This window comes from Nycticebus coucang, chromosome 2 (genome assembly GCF_027406575.1).
Source record: "Nycticebus coucang isolate mNycCou1 chromosome 2, mNycCou1.pri, whole genome shotgun sequence".
In the NCBI taxonomy this organism is placed as follows: Eukaryota; Metazoa; Chordata; class Mammalia; order Primates; family Lorisidae; genus Nycticebus; species Nycticebus coucang.
Genome location: NC_069781.1, coordinates 157828192 through 157840671, shown reverse-complemented (window position 1 = coordinate 157840671; position 12480 = coordinate 157828192). Strand labels below are relative to the sequence as shown.

Here is a 12480-nt window from a genome sequence, read left to right as displayed (position 1 = left end):
AGATGAGAGTCAATGTTTTCTCTATTTTTTGACTGTAGAGCAACCTATAAAAGAAAGTATAGGATTTTTAAGTTCAAAAAGTTAAAAAACATGTTTTCAATAACCTTGAGCAATATGTTTGCACCTAACATGCCAAACTTTAAAATAAATGTATGCATCCTGTTTACAAGAATATATTCATTAGTGACAATCAGAAAATATTTTTAAAAGTATAATAAATATCCAAACATATTTGCACAACTTAAATACCCTCCTTAGTGGCATTTTAATGTATTTGTTTTTTATATCATATTATTCATAGCCTAAATGACTGTATTTTTATCCTACAGTTACATTTAAGATTAAAAGGTGTCAGCATAGCAACTTTGTTTATATGCCAGGATATAACATAATTTACATAATCATTCCCTTTTTCTTAAATTTTGGATCTTCATAAATATATTGGCATGCAAAATTTATAGGATACATTTGCACAAAGCCTTGAAGTTTAATGTTTATGTGCTCAAATACTGAGTTAGGTTCCCTGGATTAGGGACTTGACTCCACTATTTCCTATTTCCGGTATCTTATAAACCTTCTAAAAACTCTCTGTGAGTCTGTTTTCTCACTGATAATGTTGAATTCATGGGGTTGTTTTAAAAATTAAAAGAGATGATAATACCCGACACAAAATAGTAGCCCATTCTCTTCCTTATTAATAACACCTACAAAGCTAAAATACGTCTTAAGCCTCTTGAGAAATCTTGCCAAGTTTGCTTTCTTCCATGGTAAATGCCACCAGTCATTTTTAAGCGCGCCCATTCACTACTCTTTCATCTGCTCTACTTCTAATTGATTTCTAATCTTACGCAAGTAATTACACAAATGACAGCTTTCTTTCAGCCAAAATAGAAAAGAGACTGATGTTCTACAAAAAAAAAAAAAAAAAAGGAAAGTCAAATTTAGCATTTTACTCTAAAATACCTGGAAGGAAAAAATCTGTGTATCTGTGTTTAAATATTTCACACACCCTTAACAGAGGCCTTTCATTGTGATGAGATTCTCTGTGGGGAAAACAATGTCCTACCAGCAAATGGAATATTGCTGTTTGTAAGGAAAAGTAATGGTATTCAGGGGATTTAGAAGCAATGAATGAAAATGATAAACACCAAATGATAAGGGTTTCATCTTTCTCTTGTGTTGCAGCTAAATAAAGCTTTACAGTAGATCCCAGTTGAGGGAATCTACTGGCAGATTTTGACTACCCAGAATTTCTATCACATTTCCCAAGGTTAAATGTGTTGCCTTGAGGCAGCTGCTCAAAATGATAAAGGGGACACTGTAGGACAGTGGTGCTCTTTGTAATGTTAATAACCCTTGATTCTGATATCTGATGCAACTCTGGGGAAATCTGCCAGTTTCAGACTTTAAAATTTAACTCAGTTAAGTGCACAAGTTATCGCAAAAAAAAAGAAAAAAGAAAAATTAATTTGGCAGAAGCAAGAAGATAATTTGAGTTTCACATATTTAGATATTTTTATTATTTATATCACTGAATTGAATTCCACAAGATAACATGTTGTGATATAAAATTAATGTGTTTTTTTCTATAAAAGCAGATGGTATTTTATTTCAGAATTCACGTATATTTATATGCTTATAGAATTCATTTTTATGGTATAAGCTAAACTGGGTAGTGATCTTTTATCTTTTTTTTACTTATTTATTTATTTAAGATTTATGCCCCCATCTGGCTTCAAAGGGGTATGAGAATGTCTGCAGATGAAGGCACAGATAAAATGAGACATAAACTTATCATACATTTAATCAGGAAAGAGCAAGAGCAATGAGCATGTTCAGAGCCAGATTTAATGCAGGCACTGCTTTTGGTAAAAATTAGGTCCTCTATATTTTCTGCCTGATAATTAAAAAAAGATAAAAGAAAAAAAAATCCTTGAATCATCATGTGAATCTCCCACTGGCCTTCCACTTTTGTTTTTTGATAGGAAGCATCATATAAATCCATCTAAAGAAACAATGGAGGTGATGAAGGTGTGGGGGAATGGTGTAAGGCAAGAGTAAAGGAGGTGGGGGAATACTGCAATGCAAGTCTCCAAAAGGGAGGGAAGGAAAGCGCTTGCCATGCCATGGGGATGGCTGGGGCTGTGGTTGGCTCAGGGACAGCAACAATGAACAAAGTGGAGTCACTGTTATCATGGGGCAAGATTCCGCAAATAGTAACTATTTAGTAAATGTTGAAAGCAAATGAAAATGGCTTCCTTCATGTTACCTTCTTTAATTAACATAGTGACTGACTTGTATTCTTTTGATGACATTGAATTAGGCAAGTCACCTAGTTAACTACAGTTTTATAAGCAGACATTTTTCACATTGGTCAACTCACTGCCACATTAACGCTCAGTAAATGTGGAGGGCAAAAGATACCCTCTAGTCTGCCTTCTGACGGTCTCACTTTTAGAGTACAGTTTTAAAAAAGCTGGTGAAATCTATTTTAAAAAAATATAATCTCCAACAATATTGACTTTCTTGAATATTAACTCCCTTATAAATGATATGTTTTTTTTTTTCATGGAGTGAACAGTACCACATGCCAAGGCTCATTGATTCACTTATTAATTTCTGAAATCTATTTCTCCATTCTAAATATATAATCAGTCACATTGTCACCTAGTGATCACCTAACCACTTATGTACATGCTAGTGAATAATTTTTATTTTTAAACTGCAGCCATTATATCCATTTCAGTTGTGTTTTCAGCATTCAAATAAAAGAACCTCTGAAGATGCAGGAGTAAATCACTGTTGAAGCAGAGAGAAAGATAGTAAGACTAGAATACTTGTGATCCAGCAGAAGCAAAACCACAGGCCATATTTTTAAATCAAGTCAAAGCTGGAAGTAAATGTAAAGTTAATCTGGTTGTATTTGTCCTTCTTGCAGAGGTCTCTGGAGAGGGAAAGTGACTTGCTGAAGGTCATAAAACAATAAAAAAGGAATGCTAGATTTATAACTGAGTCAGGCATTAGATCTGTCCATAATCCTGACCTTTAGGTTCTGCCTTTTCTCATCTCCAACAGTCTTTGGGGCTAAAATAAGAGACTACTACTAAACACAGGGAGGTGCAGCTAAATCTGTCTTCCTCCTGGGGTATAACTCTTTATTGGAGACTGAGAGACAGAAAAATTGTAGCTGGAGCATTTCATCATGGTACTTTAAAGAGATGCCTCATAATTTCTGTTCCTGAAATTCCAAGAGTTCTTCAGGCTGCAGACTCCTTCCTGAGCCGTTCTTGTGTGTAGCACCCTGTCTCTTTTCTACAAATTCTTTTTTTGGCTTCAGATAGCCAGAATTGCTTTTGTTTCTTACACACAAAAACCTTATCTGAGACAAAACCTGGATTTACTAACTACTGGTTATCTTTCTTACTGATGAAAAAACTTACATTCTGACAGTTTAAATGATTTGTCCAGGTCCACAGGGACAATAGGTGATAAAGCGATCATTTTACCAGTTTCCTCAGTGACACATAAAAAATATTTGAAATTCTTAAACACATATTCTCCACTTTCTGACCTATAGTCTTATTGAAAGGCATGTGTGGTTGTTTTTTTTCCTAGTGTCTTTATGTAGGCAATTTTTTTGTCTTATTTAACATAGCACTTCTAATTCAGCTGGGAAAAAAAGAAGGGCAAATAATAACAATGACAATAATAATAACAGGCCTAATATTAATTGGGCATTTACTAAATCTAGACGGTGTTCTAATCTAAGCATTTACATGCATTTACTAATTTAATATTCACTGTAACACTATACTATAGCTCTATTGTAATATTTATTTTGTATATCAGAAAACTGAGTCATGAAGGAGTTAAGTAATCTGCCCAAGAAGCCCTATTTTAGGTTGGTACCCTCAGCCACTGCCCTAGACTCCCTCATATTATGCATGTGTCCCTAAAAAGATGTTCCAATTTGTTTCCTGATCAATATATACACAAGGAAAAAATCTTCCTATCGAGCTCACTGAAGCCTGAGAAAGGCAATACCCAGGGACTAAAAGAAAGCTTCTTGGAAAAACAGGAGTTCATCTGGAATTAGATACAGATAGACCTCAAGTTGTGTAGTGAAAAAACGTGGGAGAGGGTGATGTGAGTGAAAGTATAGGAAGTAATTTGTGGAACTCCATGTAAATATTAGGGACAGCAATAGGCATACATCATTGGTTTCTGTGAAAATTAGAGAGAAGCCATGAACAATGCTTTAACTCAGCATATCCTCTATAAATTTGAAGTTGTTGTTAACCTCTATCATCATCATCACTACCAGCGTTTTCATCATCACCATAATCACCTTTATCCTAATTAGACCACTGCCTACCCCAAACCTCACTCTCCTTTGCCCTAGAATTTTTGATAGTTTTAGGGTTTTTTTTTTTGATAGTTTTATAATGTAACATCATTTCTATTGTGAGCTGAAATTTGTGGAAATGTCCTGGGCTTTGCAGGACTTGGTAAAATTATAGACTCTAATGAGAAAATTATTATTTCTTATTAGAATAGTATTTCTACTGGCTGGAATATAGTATATGTTCGATTAATGGTTGCTTATAAAGTGAGTCAGATCCCAGCTAAAAATGTGGCATTTTGAAATTTACATAATTTGCTCTCTTATCTGAGTTATGTCCACCTGTAACAGAGTCTCACAGAATAGCTTTTCAAGCTGGAGTTAGTTTGGCCAACCTAACAAGTGGGGATGAACATGTAATAAAACTAACTCAAGAACTAACTCAGAAATAAGGATTTAAAATTAGAAAAGCATATGTTAGAGCCGAGTTCTCATTAAAATCAGTTCCTGGGGATGGAGCTACCAAGGCTTTGAATTATTCTGTGGAAGATATTGAGCCAGATTTATTAACTCTAAGGTGAGAAGCAGTTCCTGTTGTCTCTTTACCTGCATCAAGTTTTTCTCACGAAATTGCAAGTGAGCTGGCCTCAGTTCCTATTATGCCCCTAACTTCTATTTTGCCACTGCAAGTGGAAGAGAGTGCTCTGCCATCTGCAGTGTTGGCGAATGGAAGAAAGAGCCCTTTTACTATGCCAGAAGCTTTTTTAGATGATGGTGATATGGTCCTTGGAGATGAAATAGAAGACCTCCTTGATTCTGCCCCCGAAACTAATGAAACTGTTATCCCATCGGTGTTAGTCAGAGGACCCCTTCAAACAGCCAGTGTCTTTCCCAGCATACCCTTCTCGGCGTCTCTGTTAGGAACTTTGCACATTGGTGTGAGGTATGCTCCTCCACCCTCTTTTTCAGAATTTTATCCACCTTTGACTTCATCCTTAGAAGATTTTTGTTCTTCCTTAAATTCGTTTTGAATCAGTAAATCCAAACAAGATCTGTCCACCTCAACTTCTAGAGAGGGAACAGTGCTTAACAACAGTAATTCTTCCCTTTTACTTATGAATGAACCAGGTAGTTTGTTTGCTTCTGAAAATTTCCTGGGAATTTCAAGTCAGCCTAGAAATGACTTGGGAAATTTTTTTGGAAATGCAGTTACCAAACCATCTTCATCAGTGACTCCAAGACATCCCCTCGAGAGAACTCATGAATTGAGACAAGCTTGCCAGATCTGTTTTGTAAAATCAGGACCTAAGTTAATGGATTTTACTTACCATGCTAATATGGATCATAAGTGTAAGAAAGATATTTTAATTGGTAGGATAAAGAATATTGAAGATAAATCATGGGAAAAAATACACCCGAGACCTACAAAAAACAAATTATGAAGGACCATATTATGTAAAGATGTTGCTGCCAAGGAGGAAGGTAGCTATTCAGGCCACTGCACGTTTGTTTATTGCCAACAGGAGATAGATGTCTGGATGCTGGAGTGGAAAGGAGCCTTCAGTCATGAGGCTTTTTTCAGTGGCAATGGAAAGATCAACCTTACTGTGTTCAAACTTCTCCAGGAGCATCTTGGAGAATTTATATTCCTTTGTGAGAAATATTTTGATCATAAGCCTAGAATAAGTAAAAGAAATAAAGATAATTCTACTGCTTGTTCTCATCTGATTACAAAGCATGAATTTTGTTGCGTGACCGGAGACGCAAACGAGCAGCAGCTTTGCCATGGGTGTAAACTCGCTCCTGTAATTATTAAGTCAAGAAACAGACTACACACAATTAGATGAGATGAAATGGCATGTAGCAAAAATCTTTATTCCAGGTTTTGGTTTTATACTTTTCCAGTCATGTACACACTTAATTTATTATCTATTAGTTTCATCATTATCTTATTTTACCTATCTGAAATTTGACTTGAAGGGAAATGTTTTGTTATCATATCAATACAATCAACTTTGTAGTAAACCTCTTCTTCTAAACATTGACTAATTTCTGAGCAGGTATCTAAAGGAAGATCACAAAGAAGAAAGTAGCCATAGATGAACAGAGTTAATAGAAGAATATCTTCAAGCATTCACTCAGTTTACTCAGTATGAAGTAATGACTGTGACCTTCCTTCAGGGCAGAGAACCTATAGACCTCTGACAATATGTTGTTAACATATGTCAACCCTCTGGCCCGTATCTCTGAGGAAGGATGGCATGCCCTTTGATCTCAGGTTTCACGGGGTGTACAGCTTCAGAGAAAAGGCCTAAGGAATTTACAACTCCAAAAAAGCCTAACTCTGCATGTAACCCAGGGGGGTCAAAGTCCCTTAAGCCTCTGGAAGAAAAGCAAGTCATTTTAAACTCACACTGAATTCATTTTGTGTGCTTGATGTAGGATATGTTTATTTCTAAATATTATCCTACAAATTTGAAGACAGTAAGGGCCTTGTCCACATTTTGCAAGAGACAACAGTAAAATACTCTAAAATACATTCTTTTCATGGTCAGTGTCAGCTGGATTTATGTCCACATGAGGTTCGTTATGGCTGTTTAAGGGAAGATGAGTGCTTCTATGCCCATAGTCTCGTGGAACTGAAAGTCTGGATAATGCAAAATGAAACAGGTATCTCACATGATGCTATTGCTCAAGAGTCTAAATGATATTGGCAAAATTTGGAAGTAAATGTACCTGGAGCACAGGTGCTTGGCAATCAAATAATGCCTGGATCTCTTAATATGAAGATAAAATTTGTATGTGCCCAGTGTCTGAGAAATGGTCAAATCATTGAACCAGATAAAAATAGAAAATATTGTAGTGCAAAAGCAAGGCATTCATGGACCAAAGATCGTTGTGTGATGAGAGTGATGTCTATTGAACGTAAGAAGTGGATGAACATCCGTCCTCTCCCCACAAAGAAACAAATGCACAGTTTGATCTGTGCAACCATATTGCTTCTGGGAAAAAATGTCAATATGTTCGGAACTGTTCGTTTGCTCATAGTCCTGAGGAACGAGAAGTATGGACTTACATGAAGGAAAATGGGATACAAGATATGGAGCAATTTTATGAACTCTGGTTAAAGAGTCAAAAAAAATGAAAAAAGCGATGATGTAGCCAATCAAACAAGGAAAATGGAAAACAAATTCACATGCCAACAGATTATGCTGAAGTTACTGTGGACTTTCACTGCTGGATGTTGGGAAAAGCTGCAGCAGTGAGAAGCGGTGGCAGGGTCACATCTCCTCAGAGAAGCACAAAGAGAAGGTTTTCCTCACTAAGGACGACAGTACTGCTGGCAGCACCGCTCCCCTACAGGGTGTTTCAGTATTTGTGATAGGTATATGAATGGTACCTGCACAGAAGGTGCAAATTCACACATGGAAATGCTGAACTTCATGAATGGGAAGAAAGAAGAGATGCCCTAAAGATGAAGCTCAACAAAGCCCAAAAAGACCACTTAATCACCCCAAATTATAATGACTTTGGAAAATATAGTTTTTTGTTTAAAGATTTAAACTAATATGCTGGCTTTTATGTATGTTACCTAATCAAAGCATTGACCAGAGAAATTGAAAGTGTCCCAAGGCACCTAGCAGAGGAGCTGAAGACTTTCTGCTTATATTGGTGTATATTGTTCTTCCTGAGAAGCAAGCCACAGTAGGTAGGAAAATGGGCTGTTTCACAGGGCTGGCCGTACGCTCATGGAACCATTGGCAATCAAATGGCGAAGTGACTGCTACCGGTTGCCACCTGTTGAACAGACTTTTGGATGAAGTGTGTTGGGAAGAGGATAAGGTTATATCTAGGAGAGCTCTTTGAGTGGGTCCTTCATAAGAACCATGATGGTAAGAGAATATAAACACTTGCACTGGGATCAGAATACATGATGGATGAAATTCTTTACATGTTTTAGTGGAATTAATTTGTTTAATAAAGTTTGCCACTTATCTGTATGTAGGTTGCTAAAAGGATTTTCTTAACCCAGATTTTAAGCCAAATAATCATTTAACACTAGTATATGTTAAATGGGATATTTTTCTGTATTTGTATGTTTCACTATAATAAGGGAACTGAGATTATTTTGAGTCAATTGAAAAATAATCAATTGACTTAAATTTTATTTCTTGGTCTTTTTCTGTTTAAATGATGATTTTGAAAGATTAAACTTGTATTGTCGGTATTGTGTAGTGTATGGACCAATATTGCCTGTAATAAAGAGTTTATATATATATATATATATATATAAGAAATTTACATAATTTGAGGACAGTGTAATAAAGAGGCTCTTTACAAACATGAGAAATGGGGCATAGAACTCATGGAAAATATTACAGTACCCTGAAGCTCTATTTTTATCCCAGGTCTGATAGAGTGAAAGGAGGGAAGAATTTGCTCAAATTTGGCAGGACTGAGTGCAGAGGGCCATCCTATGGCTGCTGAGAACTTCAACTGAAAGAGAAAGCAAGCCTGTAGTGAGTGGCTGTGAGCATTAAGGGAGTCAGATAACCCAACCTCACTCTCCAACCTCCTTCTTACGATGGATGTAATCTATATAAGTCAGCCTCTGTGGCACAGAGCAAAGTAAAAAAAGGATAGAAAGTGAGTCTGGGAAGGTAAATGGAAGATATTCCTCCTAAGTTCCATTTAAATAGGTTAGCCTCTGCATATGTGCACAGGCACACATAGGCATACATATGTTCACCAGCAAACTGGGTATGAGGTTTTCTTCTGTTACATCATATGCTGTGATAACATGTTTCTTTCAGCTTAATGGTCAAATATGAGTTCACAGAGTATACTCGCTTTTCTAGGTGTTAATTTCCTGATGGCAAGGACTCACTCCTTGTTGTATCTTAGTTTTTACTGCCATTCAATAGTGCTTAGTTCAACCGAATTACTTCATGAATGCTGACTGAGTTGAACTGAGTTAAATGTTTATTAGAAGCTATCCTTTCATTAAACAATCTATCTCACTTCTGTAGGACTTGAACTTCCCATCTGGAAAATAATTTTATGGAAATATTTAAAGGATTTAGTGAAGGTTAGAGATCTATTGAGCCATGGTACTAAATACAAAGCAGGGTGCCAACTTATAATCCAGTTTTTTCATTTGTTTGATTGTTTTCTGCTAGACCATTATTTTCTACATATACACATTCTTCTTCATGAGCTTGCCAATCCCATTCATTCAGCACCCTGGAAAGTGAACTACATACAGAACCAGACCAATTTTTCTTTGTTCTTTTATCCTAGCTCAGTATCAGGAACACTTTTGGTAGTCCATAATGGTTTATCGTGGAAGTACAAAAGAACTGATTAATGAGGAGAAAAAGAGAAAAAAAGAACATTGTTCCAAGAAAAAATACATTATTTCTTCCTTACCTATGAGGTTTTTTTTCTGTACAAATAACTCTGATGAGTACTCTGTAAATATATGGTGATAAAGTATGTTGCATCAAAAGTTTAAAAGCTTAGGCAACACAAATCTTTAGGGATATTTTCCATCTGATTTCAGGGCCATGAAAAAACAACAAAAAAAAACATAAGTAGAATATTATGCAAATAAATCCATCATTTTCTGTGTTCTCTTTCATAATATTAAAATACTATTCCCTATTTAAAAATGTATCTCATATCCTGAGCTTTTTCTGGATTAATCTTCCGATCTATGGATGGACTGACTGAATCAGGCTTTTCCCTCAATGAAAAGTTATTAATGGAAGAGCTTTAGAAATTATTTCCTTGTGAAATATAAATCTGTCCCTTTGAATAAAGCATTCTGACAGGCAGCCCAGAAAATACTAATACAAGGTAATAATTTATCTATACTACTGAACTTTATTTGACTGTGAGAAAAACAGTATAAAATTCTATTATGGCACATCAGAAAGTCCTGGCTCTACCCAGGCCTTTGTATCCTTTTACAAGAATCCTCATCAATCATTTAAAATCATTGACCATATCTTACACCTCCCTTTCAGCCATAGCTCAGATGGAAGCTGTGTTATACTCTAAATGGCTTTGCTTCTTAGGTGTAAAACAGAATTTATGATTACTATTTTCTTCAGACACCCACCCTGTCCTTCTGCAAGATAAGCCCTACAATTGCTTTAAATCATTTCTTTTCTTCATGTGATTACTGAAAGAATGGCAGATTTACAGCCCCCTCAGACCATCTGTGCCAAGGAAAAAATGATTTCTTTTCATAATAGAAGAGATGGCATTGTTTTATCATCACTTTTATAATCTTATTTATCTGCACACAGGAATCCTCCATGTTTGAACTGTTACTGGATTTCGCTCATGGTAATAGTTTTCTGCTTTCCTACTCTTTCCTACGAGACCACCAAAACATACCCACCTTTATGCTAAACAGGAGTTTCTCAGCATAGGCACTGTTAACATTCTAGTATTGACAGCTTGATCATTTTTTCATCGTGAAGGAATGCCCTATGCATTGTAGGATGTTTAGCAGCATCCCTGGCCTTTACCCATGAGAGGCTGGCAGCACACCCACTCCCTGATCATGACAATCAAAAATGTCAAATATCATATTGCAAAATTACCTCTGGGAGGCAAAATGACCCCCAAGTTGAGAATCACTATGAAGGTACTCCATATCTGCTTAGCAAATTGTGGAAAGAAAATATTTAAGTTAAGGTACAGCTACTAAAGACCCCAATAAAACTTACTTCAATGCAACTATTCATCAGCTCTTACTTTCATTAAGTCATTCTTTCCCGAGCATTTGGAGGTTCAGCAGTAGATCTTGCCCCCTAGTAAACAACAACCTTGTGGAGAATTATTTTTTACAGTTATTTCAGGGTATAATTTGTACTAAGTCCCAGAAAGGACTTGATAAGCCCAAGAAAGAATAAAAATCAACTAAACCTGAAACCCTGAACTCATGAACCCTGGGAAGAGTATTCATAGCACTTATATTCACTAAAATTTTACTGTGTGCATTGGAGTTAGAAAAAGACAAATGCAGCAATGAGTTTTAGATGCTAAATAGCACATAAGATACCTAATATTTCAAATGCCCAACCTCCTTTAAAAAAAAATACATTTTAGCCAACATAAAGAGAATTGAGCTTATTTCTTGAGAATCATGGAGTAAACTGTATAAAAACTCGATGAGAAAACTTGAATTACAGATTTTTTTATTTGCTTGCTGCTTGTCTATAATTTCAAGTTTTTCTACAATGAGTGCACATTTCTTTTATAATTAGAAAAAAATCAGTGAGTTTTGTAAAATAAAGTTCATTAAAAATTCCAGCTCCTGTACATGTGAAGTTAAGCCCAGTGGAGTGAAAACCTTACAGTAAATTTCAGCCTCACAGGGGATTATTTATGGGCAACCACTGAGTACCCTACAGAGCAAGGAAACGGAGTTGATGTGACAGCATTTTCCAAATTGCCTCTGAACACACAAAACAGCAGCAGGCCTTTGAAGACCAGGCCTATAGTCTCTGCCCAGGGAACAAGGGTCCATGTAACAAAGTCATCTCTCTCCGGTCCCCTTCACTTCTCCCCCAAGTGATTTCTGCTGTGGCAGCTAAAGCCTCTAACACCTTCATGCCCAGGGCTCTGGAAGGTCACATTTGCATTGGCTGGAAGGACAGTCCAGGTGGTGCTGCCCATGGATACTGTCTGCTATTGCTTGTTTGCTTAATTACAGATGCTTTCCCTGCCAGCTTGCCTTCCTGGTCACCTCCCACTGTGTGCTGTTTGGGCTTTCAGCTGAAAGAAAAAGAAAAAAAGTAAATATAAAGCTGGGGATCAGGCTACAGATCTGTAAAAAAGACAATCTGTATGTCCATGTAAGTTGCTTGCAAGGTACAAAGAAAAAAATAAAAAGCAAAAATGATTTCCTAAAGGACGTGAATAAAATCTTTGTTATGGTTATTTTTAGGAGCACTGGCTGGAGTGTCACGTTGACCTGAATTCCAGTTCCAGCTGTGTCAGCTATGAGCTGTATGACCTAAAAGACTCTATTATAGAGTAATCCAAGTCTAGTTTTCCCCTTCTGAAAAATGGATTTAAAAAAAAAAACTATCACAGTGTATAAGCTAAATAGCTACTGTAAG

The 12480-nt window shown here is 36.3% G+C and overlaps 1 pseudogene; it reads left to right on the top strand.

Annotated features, from left to right (window-relative positions):
• The first annotated feature begins 4770 nt into the window (after positions 1-4770).
• On the top strand, positions 4771-7910 carry LOC128567545 (zinc finger CCCH domain-containing protein 7A-like; annotated as a pseudogene).
• Positions 7911-12480: the final 4570 nt, after the last annotated feature.